Genomic DNA, 11,674 nt, shown 5'->3' with positions numbered 1-11,674 from the left:
AATATATCTATAAATTTATGTAAATGCACTGAAAATATATTAATTATATAACATATATTCACATTAAATTAATCTATTAAAATTAAAAAATATGTAATTACTGATTAATTAAAAATTTATCAATCATATAAAAATAATCAACCCAAGTCAATTTTAATGTTTTTTTGTTATGGGTATAATTCATTAAGCAATTACCTTATTGATAAAATTTATAAAATTAATGAAGATTGTCTATAATAATAATATATATATATATATATATATAAAATCATTAAAAATCATTATATATATATATATATATTATAATAATATAATAATTTTATTAAATTATATAAAATTACAATTAACTATTTATAATTTTGAATAAATTAATATAATTTTTTAAATATATTTTTTCTCAAAAATATTATTAAAAAATAAAAATTAAAAGGAAAACAATTTAAGTGGAGCTCCGCGCTCAAAATTGTTTAATGAGCTGGGAATTGAATTTGCTTTCTTAGATGAGAATTGTGGTAATTATTTAATTAATTATTTTTTGTTTTTTTAGAAAAAGATCTCTTTGAATTTCACTAAAATTTTAGGCCATAATTTAATAGGAATAAAAGTTAATTTGTCAACTGAAATTAGTGGAGACAATTAATTTTCTTTTAATAAAAATAAAAAAATTATTTTGTTATTTAAAAATTGAGTACAAAGGAAAAGTACACATTAATATATTGTTATTTAATACAAATGAAACGAATCACTCATAACAAAAATTTAAAAAATTTGATAGTCTAACAAAACATGTAGATTAGTTAATAGAATGATTGTGTGATATACTCATCAACTCCATAGTTTTTTATGAGCCTTACTAGATAATCTCTAAATTAAATTTAAAAAAAAAAAAAAAGATTTGCACCTCATTGAATATTTATATCTAAAAAAATTTCAATAACAAAAAAAAAAGAATAATTCTATTAAAAAAAAAGAAAATACCATAAAAACTCATGATCTACAAAAGCAAGGAACCTAAAGCGTAAATTATATTATTGCCTTAATTTAATTATTGTTTTGTACTTAAAAATTTTATAAAAGGAATAAGTAAGTCCTTTTATTTTTTTTTAAAACCTTTTTCTTTTGAAAAGAAACTATTTTTTTCAAAGAAATTTTTTTAAAATAATATTTTAATATTTATTGAATTTAATTTTAAATTTTATTTATTTATTATTTTTTTCTTGCCATTGTTATATTTTTTATGAGGAGAAAATAAAAAAAATTATAAAGAAAAATAAATATATTTTCTCTCTTCTCTCATTTGAGAATGAGGAAAAACTAAAAAGAGTGAAAAATGAAGGTGAAAAATAATAAATATATTTATTATTTTTTTTTCATTTTAAAGAAAATATAGGTGAAAAAATCATAAAATTATTTTTTTTATTTTTATAATTTTTTATTTTAATTTCAAATAAAAAAATAAAATAAATATTTTAAAATTTAAAAAATTAATTTTCTTTTTTTTTCCCTAATATCTAAAAAATAATAATTTTTATATTATTTTTATTTTCCTTTTTTTTTTTATTTGCTTTCCCGCCGAACAAAGCTCCAAACATAGTGTGAAAGTTGTAAAGGAGGAGGAAGCGACCGCATGTGAAAGGTGCGTTGCGTTGCCTTTGGTGAACGGTGAGTGGTCCATGAAGACAACGCCAAGAATGCCTAATTGCTTATGCTGTGTGGCAGAAACTACGGGTTCTGTTTGATTAGACTGGGGCAACGATAGTTTTATAACACGTGGCAGACGTACGAGTCATGTGTAAATTATAGTGTGAAGAACATGTAATTCAATTTAAATGCCTAAGCTGACAGGTGGACGGTGGTGGACCAAATATGACGTTGTCATGATTTGAGACGTTTTTAAGGTTTCCTTTAAATAAAATAAATTATATGTGAGAAAAAATTTAAATTAAATTTTCATATAATTATATATATTTTTAACATAGTTTTTATTTTTTTAAAATAATTTTTTACAATTAAAATAATTGAAATTTTTCATTTATTATATTTTTAAATATAGAATTAATTAAAAAAATTAAATTCCTATAAGTACACTGATAAAAAGATAGAAATTTATTGCTAAATGGGCATTAATATATTTACTTGTTATTGTAAGTAAATATGTTTTTTAAATAATTATACAACTTTACAAAATTATAATACAAAATTTTTTATTATAAAAGAAAATAATGGAAAATAATTTAAAATTGTATTTTTTTCAAATTTTATTAAATTTTAAAAATTAAAAAAAATTACATGTGAAGATAAATTTTATTTTTTTAATTTAAAAAAAATATATATATTAAAAAAATATTCTAATTTTTTGGAGAAAAGAAAAACGAAAAGAAATTCTTAGAGATCAAATCATGCAATGGAAATATGATTTTTTTTTTTTTTTGGTCAAATGCTTTGAATATTACATCATGCGTGATGCAAATAAGCACAAGTACTTGGAATTTCATTAGGTTCTTCTCACCCTTTCCATATGCTGATAATCAATAAATTCATTACCTTCGTTCCCCTGATGAGTCTTTATCAATGTATCAGTTTCTCAGCTTTTGAATAGGAGAATTGGTATTATTAAATCCGGACCGGAAGTTAATCCATAAAGAAATGATAAATAGATAAGTGCTTCAATAGTAGGTTAATAATTTAATTAGTGAATTACTAAAATGTAATTAAATATATTATTAATTAAAAATTAATTAAATATAAGAAACTTTAATATAAATAAATAAATCTAGTTAATTAAGTTTTAATAATTTAAGATGAAATTTAATTTCTTCTTATTCCTTTTAGCAATCCAAGAGAAGCGAATTAGATTCTAATTAAAAATTTAAGGCTAGGGAGAGATTAAACAAATTCAGGCTCAAAGAAGGGATAAAGAAGAAAATATGAACACAAAAAATTTATACAAGTTTGACTATTCCAAACCTATATCCTCTTTCCTCAAGGCCCTCGTTGAGAATTTCACTCCACTGTAACAATCATTTTTTGGGTGAAAATCAAACTTCTTAAAATCTTTAGTACAATTTCTAACACTTTTACAAATCCTTACAGGCTTGAGTGCAAACTCAAGCACTCTTATATACCTTTTTAACTCGAGAGAAATTTAATACTCTATAATCATTTTCTAATTAAGAGAAATACTAAATTCACTCAACAACCTCACTTTTTATCTCAGAATAACAAACGGCTTTTAGAAACTCAGGTTTGACTACCAAAGTCTCTTACTTTAGCTTTCGAATTTCATTCTGTCAAAATATCATTTTTGAAAAATAGACTTCGGCTGCCTAAGTCCCTTATTTCGACTGCCGAAGTCCCTTCTATCAAGTTTTCCCAAAAATGTGACACCCCTTACCCGTCTACAGTGTAGCTGAGTAAGATATGTCACACAGTGTACCGAAACACCATATTTTATTTCAACTATTTTATCCTTCCTTAATTTACTTCTTCATGGTTATGAAGTGCCATTCTGTTAAATTTATCTCATTTGAGTAATTTATCGAAATTATAAATTTATTTGAGGTTCAGAAAATTTTATAGAAAATTCGGCAGAGTACCGGCTAAAAATGGAGAAAACAGTTCTTCGAAACCTGTGAAAAACACATTCAATACGTTTTCAATCATTCCCAAACTCCATTATATCAACAAAGTCTCAATATTTCTCAACAATACTTCTATTTCTCATTCATTCATTTCATATGATTATCATATACAAATCATAAATAAATACTTAATTTTTCATTTTAAAAACACAAATTTCAACTATTTACATTAATATCAAAATATATTATATGAGTCTCAATTATATATGAGAAAATAAAAGTTTAATTACAAAATACCAAAATGAGACCTAGTGTCCTACCAATGCATTGAAGTCTGTGAGGTGACACGGATACTATGCAGAACTGTGAACGGCCTCACCTAGTCTGTGGTCTATTAGGCTCTCTGTCAGTCTCTCTAGAACCTACGTGTGACAAAAAGCAACACGCTAAGCAATAATACTTAGTGGTGCTAATAATAATATAAAAAAAAATAAAAGAAAATAAATATGCAGTGAATGTATTGATGTCTTGTGACACCCCTTACCCGTCTACAGTATATCCGAGTAAGCTATGTCACAAGGCGTACCGGAACACTCTATTTTACCTTAATTTATTTTTATCATAGTTTTGAATACAACTTGTGAAATATAATTCATTTAAGCCATTTATTGAAATTACAATTTATTTGAGGTTCCGAAAATTTTATAGAAAATCCGGCTAAAAATGGAGAAAACAGTTCTTCGGAACCTGTTAAAAACACTTCCAATATTCATATTTCATCACTCTCAAACTCCAATATCAAAATCTCAATATTTTTCAATTTCGTTTCTCAATCATTCAGCTCATGTAAAAATCATGTACAAGTCACACATAGATATTCATTTTTTTTTTTTTCATTCACCAACACCATTTTCATTATTTACATGAACATCAAAATACATTACATAAGTTTCATTTATACAAAGGAAAATAAAAATCAATTACAAAATACCAAAATAAAGCCTAGTGTCCTACCAATGCACTGTGAAAGGTGAGGTGACACGGACACTGTGCAGAACTGCAGGATGGATTCACCCAGTCTGCGGTCTACTGGGCTCACGATCGGTATCTCCAGAACCTATGCGTGGCAAAAGCAACGCGCTAAGCAATGATGCTTAGTGGTGCAATAATAAAATAAAAGAAAATAGCAGAAAATAAATATGTATTTAATGTATATGTCTTATTTGTTTTGTATATGTTATATTCATTTATTTCTTTAACTTTGTCCATTTTCATTCATTTGGTTGCCCAAGTAACCTATACTAGACGACTGGACTGGATAAACGGGTAAACTGGCACTGAGTATCCGATTTTCGGGCCACACCATCGGTCACATATGTATCTCCGCAGGCAATGTAATGACCTAACAAGTCAGAATAATATTAGGCACGAGGCCACATCTCAATACAAGGTCAGAATGGCTAAAAGCCATGAAATCACAGAATGGCATATTGCCATATGCAGTACTGCTAACTGAACCATATTGGCATGCCAAACTATCCAAACCAATCTTGTTAGGTATACTAGGGCATTTGATACTTTTGAATTCTTCAAATTTTGAATTTCAAGTTTTGGTGTCACTATTCACCTCATTGGTCAACAAAAATGTTGACTTTTTGATAGAAAATAGGTACATTAGTTTTGGCACTCCCAACATACCACATTTTGCATTCAAAACTTGTTGGCATTAAGCATTAATACCATTTCTAAGCTTAAACCAAGGGAAGCAGAATTTTCAGTTTTTGTAGCCCAATTTTACTGTTCCATGGGGCACTGTTACAGTGGGAATTTGAGGAAATGGTAAACATGAAAGTTGTTCCTTATTTTGTCTAGTTGAATTTCTTTTTTTGAATCACTCCATTTGGAGTTTTGTAGCTCCAGATATGGTCCAAAAACCACAGCTGGCCGGATTTCAAATCTGCAGAATTTACCAAATCTACAGTACCATGAACAGTGATTGCCACTACCTTGTTGGATAGGTTCTGGTCATAATTTGGGGTAGATTTTTTCATAAAAGTTGTTTGTCTATGTCTTAACTTGTTGCTGTAAAAATTTTAGGTCAATTGACCATATCTACAGTGAGTTATGGCCATTTGGTCATTCTGCAGAACCTGTTTGCAGGGTATCCGGATTGGGGCCAACTTTTGGTCCTCTTGCTTTGGTCTTTTGGGCATGGTTTCTTCAGAAAAATTGTGCCATTTTATGTCTAGTTTCATTTCCAATTGGCCAAACACCAATTGAACCTACACAGCCAAAGATATGACAGTCCAAACAGGCTGGACTCACAGCCTCCTTCTTTCATCACTAGGCAGCCTACCAATTTGGTTTGTAACACTCTAATTCACTTCAAATTATGGTCAACTTACCTCAAATGGTCACTAATTGACCATTAGAACGTGCACTCACCATTTCATAAGCAAATCCAAGTTTCTCTCCCAAAACCCTAACCCTAATTGACCAAGCCTCCAATTCATGCATTCCACTCCTAATTTGCTATACTAATAATATAATTTATAAGAGAGGCAGCAATATGTCACTTTAAACCAAAGATTTCTCCTAACCCTAACTCATGTCCAGGCTGCCAAAACTTCATGGAATATAACCATGCTTCATTAATTCAATTTTTGTCAAATTTTTAACTTAACTTAGCTCAAATTCAAGATTAGAAAGATGTAAAAGCAAAAGTTATGGCACTAACCTCTTGTAGGGCATAATTTTCCAAGCTTAAACTTCACTTTTTCTCTTTCTTTTTGCTCCCAAAAACTTCACCAAACTGAAATATCAAGGTTTTATGTTGACACTTAGGGTTTTTGTTGAAAGAAAGCTAGGGAAAATGAAGATTTAGAAAGTTTGTTAATGGAGGAGTGAGGGAGGAGGTGTAAAACGTTTTGAAGAAGAAGAAAAGGGCTGCTGTTTTTTCTAGAATTCTGCCTCCTTTTCTTTAGTTTAATGTATTTTAAATTGTCTTGCTTTAATTTGATTGGCCATAGCATTTTTAATTACCTAAGCATGACATCATAATTCCCAATTTAGCTCCTTTTTCTTTCTTTTCTTTTCTACCAAATTTCAATTTAATTTTTAACAATATTTATTCATTTTTTAGATCATAATAATTATTTACTTAACTGGACAAGTCGGCCAAAAATCGTCTCTGAAGGCGAAATGACCAAAATGCCCTCCGTTTGGCTTAACGGGTCAAAATTGTCTGTACCGATTGAAAAATTTTTCTAAATATTTTCTTGGCATTCTAATGCCATAGGAACCTCAATGACCCTTCTCTGGAGTCCCAAAAATTATTTTATAATTTTTCCCCAGGGTCTAGGGCTCCTAGTTGCGAGAACCGCAACTTCCCTCTTGGTTACCCATCGCTTGGGCACCGGCTCATTTAACTTGGTTGTATTTTATTTCTAAAATTTTTCCTAAATTTTTTCTTATTAATATTTGAGTTAATTATGGTTCCTCACTTTAGTTTAAATATTTTTCCGGACGTTCTAGCTGTCCGGACCGACACCGGTCACCGGAACAGTAGAATGTACAGAGTTGCTACAGGGAGGGTGTTACATGTCTCATGCAGATAAATTTTTTATAATTATTTGTAATCTTATTTATTTGGTACTTGTTATATTCATTATTTCATTAAATTTATCAACTTTCATTTTTTGGTTGCCCAAGTAACCTATACTGGATGACTGTACTGCATAAATGGGTAAACTGGCTCTAGGTATCAAGTACCTCGGGCCATCACACCATCGATCACATATGTATCTCCCGGTGTGCAATAGAACAACTAATAAGCTGTAATAAACATTAGGCATAGGGCCAAGTATCATCATAATATCAGAATGGCTAAAAGCCATAAAATCACAAAATAGCATAATGCCATGTGCAGTACCGCTAACTGAACCCTATTGGCATGCCAACCTATCCAAACCAATCTTACTAGGTATACTAGGGCATGTTACACTTTTAAATTGCACAATTCTTGAAATTGAAGTTTCATTATTACTATTCATTTCATTAGTCAACTAAAATGTTGACTTTTTCATAGACAATAGGTATATTGGTTCTAATATCCTCAACATACCACATTTTGCATTCTAAAGTTGTTGGTATTGGTTGGCAATACCATTTCAAAGCTTAGTGTTAGTTATTCACAATATTCAGATTTCAAGCACTAAGTTTACTGTTCCATTGGTCATTTGTACAGTAGGAATTTGACAAAATTGTCTTCATGAAAGTTGTTCCTTATTGTGTCTAGTTACATTTTCTTTTTTTGAATCACTCCATTTGGAGTTTTGTAGCTCAAGTTATGACCTAAATACCATAACTGGCCGGATTGCAATTTTCCATATTTTATGGGCAGAACCAATTCTGCAAGTTTTGTACACTGGCTGCAGGTCAGTTTTTGGACATATTATGGTCAAAATTTGGGTTTGTTTTCTTCATGAAAGTTGTAGAGCTATGTCTCAGCTTGCTGCTAGTAAAATTTTAGGTCAATTGGACCTTTTTATACTGAGTTATGACTAAATAAATGAATACTATTCATTTAATCATTTTGCCCAGGCAGAATGTAAGTCACCTGGATTAGGGTAATTTTTAGGTCAACTTGGCTTAGTTTTCTGGGTAGGGTTTCTTCACCAAAGTTGTGCCATTATGTGTCTAGTTTCATGTCCAATTAGCTTTGCACCAATTGAACCTATACAACTCCATTTATGGCTACCAAAACCTGCTGGACTCATAAGTAGTCCTATAGGTCACCAAGGGCAGCATGCCTAAGCTCAACTTCAACATCCTTACTCACTTCAATTCCTCCTCACACACATTCCAATGGTCACTAATTGACCATTACAAGGTTAACATACCATTACATGAACAAACCCTAATGTTTTTCAAGTGTCCACATTTTCAAGATTCATTCATGCATCACATTTGCATTTCACTTACTCTTACATATTCAATCACTCATCTCATGCTATGGGCAGCTCATAAACACTTTGTTTCAAGTAATTTCATAAAACCCTAACTACTCCTAAGCTGCCGAAATTATAGGGATGGACATACATAAGTTTTATTTTGTTTTTCTTATATTTTCTACTTATTTCATGCTAATAAACATGAATTAAATCAAAGGGGTAGAAGATTGGACACTAACCTCTTTTGCTAACTTTTCCAAGTCTCCAAAGCTTCCTTCTTCCTTCTTCTTTTTGCTGGCTAGAGGTTGTTCAAGTTGTAAGATCACTTTTTAGTAAAGCAAGGTAGTGGGTTCGAGGTGATTTGGTGGGTTGTCTCAAGCTTACATGAAGCTTCCATGAAGGTTAGGGTGGGAAGAGGGTTTCGACTGGTTTGTTTGGGGAAGAAGGCAGATGGCTTTTGTTTTTTTTTTTTTTTGTCTAAATTATCCTCTTTTATTACTTAATTAAGTGGTGATTTAATGTGATTGGTGGAAATTTTTTTAAATGACATCATAATGATGTCATAATTAGCATTTTATCTTATTTTCTTTTCTTTTCTTTTCTACTCATTTTCAATTTAATTTTTAGCAATATTTATTCACATTTTATGTCATAATAATTATTTACTTAACTGGACAAGTAGTCCAAAAATCATCTCTAAAGAGGAAATGACCAAAATGCCATTCGTTTGGCCTAACAGACTAAAATTATCTGTAGTGATTGAAAAATTTTTCTAAGCATTTTCTTGGCATTCTAATGCCATAGAAACCTCAATGACTCTTCTCTGAAGTCTCAAAAATTATTTTTATGAATTTTCTCCCCGGTCTAGGGCTCCTAGTTGTGAGGACCGCAACTTTTCACTGGGTTACCCATCGCTAGGGCACTGGCTCATTTAACTTGGTTGTATTTTATTTTTAAAATTTTTCCTAAATTTTTCTTATTAATATTTGAGTTAATTATGGTTCCTCACTTTAGTTTAAATATTTTTTTATATGTTCTAGCTATCCGGACTGACACTGGTCATCGGAATAGTAGAATGTACGGAGTTGCTACATTGAGGGTGTTACAACTCAACTCTTCCCCTCTAATAAAAATTTCGTCCTTGAAATTTACCTGATGCGAACAGTTGAGGGAACTATTGCCTCATCGTCTCTTCACTTTCCCAAGTTGCCTCTTTAGTGTTGTGGTGCCTCCAAAGCACTTTCTCCAGTGGAATCTGCTTATTCCTCAACTATTTTACTTCCCGAGCTAGGATCCGTATGGGTTCTTCTTCATATGTCAAATCTGGTTGTACTTCAATTTCTTCCATGGAGATGACATGTGAAGGATCTGAGCGGTATCTTCTTAGCATAGATACATGGAACACATTGTGAATCTTGTCCATCTCTGGTGGTAAAGCTAGCCTGTAGGCCACTGGACCCACACGTTCAATGACTTCATATGGGCCAATGAACCTAGGGATTAACTTACCCTTTCTTCCAAACCTCAGTACCATCTTCCATGGTGACACCTTGAGAAACACTTTGTCGCCAACTGCATATTCTATTTCTTTTCTCTTCAGGTCGGCATAAGATTTTTGTTTGTCTAAGGCAACCTTTAGATTGGCTTTGATTAGTTTTACTTTCTCCTAAGTCTATTTTACTAGGTCTGGCCCTACCAGTTAACCTTCACCTAATTCAGTCCAGCACACTGGAGTTCTACATTTCCTCCCATACAGTGCTTCATATGGGGCCATTTGGATGTTAGCTTGGTAGCTATTATTGTATGCAAATTCTGCTAGTGGGAGATATCTATCCCAACTTTCCTCAAACTTAATGACACAACTCCTCAGCATATCCTCAAGAACCTGACATATATTTCATGTTATTATTATCATTTTAGTTCAATATTTATATTAGTTCAATTGGTTTCAATTATTTACCTGGATTACTTTTTCTGATTGCCCATCCGTCTGAGGATGAAAAGCTGTGCTGAAGTGGAGTTGTGTACCCAAGGATTCATGCAATTTCTTCCAAAATCTCGATGTCAACCTAGGGTCTCGATCAGATATGATGGAAAGTAGAATTCCATGTAGTCTAACTATTTCACTAATATACAATTGTGCTAACTTCTCTAGTGAGTAGTTAGTCTTAATTGGTAAAAAGTGTGCTGACTTCGTCAATCTATCTACTATCACCCATACTGCATTATGCTTCTTCTGGGTGAGAGGTAGATCACTTACAAAATCCATGGTGACCTGATCCCATTTCCATTTAGGTATGCGTATAGGCTGTAGCAAACTCGATGGACTTGATGTTCTGCCTTGACTTGCTGACATGTTAAGCATTTAGTCACATAATCAGTTATGTCCTTCTTCATACCAGGCCACCAATAATGAAGCTTCAGGTCATGATACATTTTTATACTTCCTGGGCGCATAGCATAAACACTGGTATATGCCTCTTTCAGAATACTGGCTTTCAATTCCCCATCATCTGGTACACATACTCTTCGTTTTTAGTACAGATACCCATCTACTTTCACCTCATAGTCAGTTGCTTTCCCTTCTGAGATTTTACTCATAGTGGTCATTAACTTCTTATCTACCTTCTGCCCATGTAAAATCTACTGTAGCAGGTTTGGCCTCACTTACAACTCAGCCAAAATAGCTCCATCTCGAGCCAAGGATAGACGGGCATTTAGTGATCTTAAAGTTGTGATGGATTTTCTGTTCAAAGTATCAGCAACTACATTTGCCTTCCCAGGATGATAATCAATCACACAATCTTAGTCCTTCAGGAACTCAATCCATCGCCTCTGTCTAAGGTTGAGCTCCTTCTGGGTTGGCAAGTATTTCAGACTTTTGTGGTCTGTGCAAATATAGTACTTTTCACCATACAAGTAGTGCCTCCATATCTTCAGTGCGAAGATAATTACTGCAAGTTCTAGATCATGGGTAGGGTAGTTCTGTTCATATGGCCTTAGCTACTTGGAAGTATAAGCGACCACCTTCCCCTCTTGCATCAATACACACCCTAACACATTATGAGACGCATCAATGTAGACCACAAAGTCCTTTCTGACACTGGCTGTGTTAACACTGGTGCTTCTATCAACATAGCC

Source organism: Hevea brasiliensis, chromosome 18 (assembly GCF_030052815.1).
Source record: "Hevea brasiliensis isolate MT/VB/25A 57/8 chromosome 18, ASM3005281v1, whole genome shotgun sequence".
Classification (NCBI taxonomy): Eukaryota; Viridiplantae; Streptophyta; class Magnoliopsida; order Malpighiales; family Euphorbiaceae; genus Hevea; species Hevea brasiliensis.
Note: the sequence above shows the minus strand (reverse complement) of the source record.